The sequence below is a fragment of the Erythrolamprus reginae genome, chromosome 2 (assembly GCF_031021105.1).
Source record: "Erythrolamprus reginae isolate rEryReg1 chromosome 2, rEryReg1.hap1, whole genome shotgun sequence".
Lineage (NCBI taxonomy): Eukaryota > Metazoa > Chordata > Lepidosauria > Squamata > Dipsadidae > Erythrolamprus > Erythrolamprus reginae.
In genome coordinates this window covers 330954426-330958284 of record NC_091951.1, presented here as the reverse complement: position 1 = coordinate 330958284, position 3859 = coordinate 330954426, and the positions used below count along the sequence as shown (strand labels likewise).

At 44.6% G+C, this 3859-nt stretch overlaps 1 protein-coding gene across 1 annotated transcript in view; it reads right to left on the bottom strand.

The window, feature by feature from the left end:
- Positions 1-2815, bottom strand: part of LIFR (LIF receptor subunit alpha) — a 152001-nt gene extending 149186 nt beyond the window's left edge. The window contains exon 1 of the mRNA XM_070743423.1: positions 2274-2815. The gene's annotated coding sequence lies outside the window, so the exon portion shown is untranslated. The remainder of the gene's footprint in view (positions 1-2273) is intronic.
- Between the last annotated feature and the right edge of the window lie 1044 nt (positions 2816-3859).

The following is a 3859-nucleotide window of genomic DNA, read 5'->3' as shown; positions in this document are numbered from 1 at the left end:
GAAGAAGAAGAAAAAAAACCCGGCATCTAAAATAAACCAGCCGGTTTCCATTCGGCAAAGCCTCGCTCCTTTTTCCTTCTCCCAACTTTTCCACTCGGCTCTCGATTCCCCCGGGGGTGACCGAGCGCGTTTATAGACTCATCCTCCACCGCATCGCAGAAATCAGCGGAAATGCTTTATTTATTGAAAAATAAAAGGAATCTGCGCCAGCCGTAAAATCCTTCCTGGTGATATTTAGAGGGGAAAAACGGAATCGTTTGGAAGACAATAGTTGGGTTCGCGTGGGAGTTTTAAAACTTCTTTCCTAAGAAAACCAGGCGTGGATGGGGGGCGGCGGCGGCTGACGCTACGCGAGGTCCAGGGCGGCGAGAGAAATCTCCCTGGGAACGAAGGGGGGGGGAATAGTTTGACCTCCGGGCTCCCCGATGTATCAACCGAGGACCCTTCCTTCTTTCCCAAAACGGTCCCAGAGGGAAACGGGATCCGAATCAATGGCAAGGGCGAATCCAATGCCTAAGCGCACCTACTCCGCCTACCGTCCCTGTCCTACTGTCCTCTTTCGTCGTTTACTTTTTACTTATGTTCTGTTTATACAAACTCCTTACTATCCTATACGTGTTTGACAAATAAACTAAAATAACATAACAAACTAAAATAATATCATTGCTTCTTTATTGCTTATTTGACACCTATGGCAATCGTTAAGTGTTGTATCACAAGATTCTTGACAAATGTATCTTTTTCTTTTATGTAGGCTGAGAGCATAGGCACCAAGACTAATTCCTTGTGTGTCCAATCACACTTGGCCAATAAAAATTCTATTCTATTCTATTCTATTCTATAACAAGACTAATTCCTTGTGTGTCCAATCACGTTTGGCCAATTAAATTCTATTCTATTCTATTCTATAACAAGACTAATTCCTTGTGTGTCCAATCACGTTTGGCCAATAAAATTCTATTCTATTCTATTCTATAACAAGATTAATTCCTTGTGTGTCCAATCACACTTCGCCAATAAAATTCTATTCTATTCTATTCTATTCCAAAACTAATTCCTTGTGTGTCCAATCACACTTGACCAATAAAATTCTATTCTATTCTATTCTATAACATAAAGTAAAATAGCGTAACATAAACTAAAATAAAATAAAATAAAATAGAATAGAATAATAAAATAAAGTAAAATAAAACAAAGAAATAAATCCCACCAAGTTTCCCAGATCTCAGGAAGAGAGGATCTGACTCTGGTTTCTTCCCCCAACCCCAAAATCTTCAACCTTAGATTGTCCACAATTGACTCTCTCCTCCTTTCCTAAGAGGTCTGTAAGGGTCGTGCATAAAGTGCACCATTGCGCCCACCATCCCTGTCCTACTGTCCTTTTGCCTTCTTTTATCATTGCTTTCCTTATGTTATGGTTATATAAACTCCTATCCTAGATTGACAAAAATAAATAAATAAACGAGGTTTATTTATTTATTTATTTGTTTGTTTGTTTATTTATTTATTTTTATTTGTTTTGTCACATAGGTATTGGTGATATACAAGAATATAATATTTAGATACATGATATTAGTAAAAAAGAAACATTAGAACAGGGGACGGAAGGCACTCTGGTGCACTTATGCACGCCCCTTACTGACCTCTTAGGAATTGGGAAAGGTCAACAGTGGATAGTCTAAGTCAGGGTAAAGTTTTGGGACTTAGGAGATGATACTACAAAGTCAGGTAGCAAGTTCCACGCATCAATTACTCGGTTACTAAAGTCATATTTCTTGCAGTCGAGTTTGGAGGTTAGGTGATGTTACTACAGAGTCAGGTAGCGAGTTATATGCATCAATTACTCGGTGACAAATTCTAATTTCTTTCAGGTACACTGAGAGCATAGGCACCAAAGACAAATTCCTTGGGTGTCCAATCCCACTTGGCCAATAAAGAATTCTAGTCTAGTCTAGTCTACTAAAAGTGGTAACGGGGGTGGATTCGCAGCCCGATTTGAAACCAAGCGTTCAGTTGTTGCTGTTTATTTTTTTACTAAGTCGGATTTAAAGGATTCGCTCCGGGCTGGGGAGACGACGAACCAGCAGAATCTCTCTTTGCACGGGAGTCGCGCAGATAAAACAAAACAATACAAAACAGGCGATCCTTCTCCCCCCCCCCTCCCCACACACACACACCCCAAAAAACCAAACCTCACCAGGCGAACTTAAAATATTGGACCCTCCTGGTCCTTCTTAACCCCAGATCATTGCCTCACATACAAACAAATTTACCTCACAACGCCGCTTCTCCTTTATCCTCCCGCCGCGCTTGTCCATAACGCGACGCGCAGTGCCAGGCGGGCCGGGCCTCGGCTTTGCGGCGGGATTACGTAGCCCCGACAGGAAGCCTGGGATAGAAAGGGGGTGGTGGAAGGATCCAGGGATCGGGAATCCTGTTCCTAGAAGCCAGCCGGTCTGGGATTCCGCCGCGCCCGCGAGGCCCCCTCCCCTCGAGCTTCCAGCGAGCAGCTCCTCCCGCCGGAGAGGCCTGGCGAGTCAAGGGCGCAGTCGAAGCAGAGCGGCGGCAGCCTATGGAGAGGGCTTGACTCCTGCCTACGGGGAGGAGGAGCCGCCAGCCGGGCAGGCGACAGGACGCTGCTCAGTGGGAAAGGTTTGAGGGAAGAGTCCGGAGAACGTCCGGGCCTAAATTGGGCCTAATATTGGGGACCCGACTTGCAGGAGTAGCTCACCTGCTCCGGAGTGTCTTGCCCCCCCCCCCTTCGTCCGGGCATCATCCTCATCGCACCCGACCTCCCTTCTCTGCTTTTGAAAGCGGGGCGGAGAGAAAGGGGACCTGTCGGGATCGCCGAGTGGTGGAAGCTCCACCTCTCTGATCCGATGCAAATCGCCCAGGCTGCGAGGTTCCCGGGGGGCCCCCATAGCTTTTTACATCCTCCGAAAGAAGAGAGGTTCCTTTCGGCTCCTAACCCAAGGGGAGATGAGCGCTCCGGAATTTGGTTCCGTACCTGCTTTGGCAGGGGTTGGACTAGATGACCCCTCAGGGTCCCTTCCAACTGTGTTAAGATGTTAGGTTAGGCTATGTAACATTCATCATTCATTGACTACCAGGATTTCTTTGAAGAGTTGGGGGGGATGTTAGAGAATAATAGAGTTCTTGTTTTTATTTATTATTAGAGTTGAAAGGGACCTTGCAGGTCATCAAGTCCAACCCACTGCTCAAGCAGGACACCCTACACCACCCCAGTCAGATGGCTGTTATTAACATTTATCATTAATTAACTACCAGTATTTCTTTGAGAGTTGGGAGAGGGATGTTAGAGAATAACAGTTTTTATTTTATCTATCTATCTATCTATCTATCTATCTATCTATCTGTCTATTATTTTTTTATTTTTTTATTTTTTTATTTGAGTTCAAAGGGACCTTGCAGGTCATCAAGTCCAACCCCCTGCTCAAGCAGGAAACCCTACACCACCCCAACCAGATGGCAGTCCAATTTCCTTTTGAATGTGTCAAGTGATGGGGCGTTGGAGTTGGAAGGAACCTTGGAGGTCTTCTAGTCCAACCCTCTGCTTAGGCAGGCTCCTCAAAACCCACCTTTGCCGTCAGGCATGGGGAAACTAAACATCTTCCCCTGGGCACGTTGAATTTATATATGGTATGCTTGTGTGTGTGTGTATGTTAGTATAGGGGTTTTTCTTAAATTTATAATATTTTAATTAATTGGATTAATGTATTGGATTGTCTTTTCACTTGTTGTGAGCCGCCCCGAGTTTTCGGAGAGGGGCGGCATACAAATCCAAATAATAAATAAATAAAATAAATAATAAAACCCTCATCATTTCGGACAAAGGGTT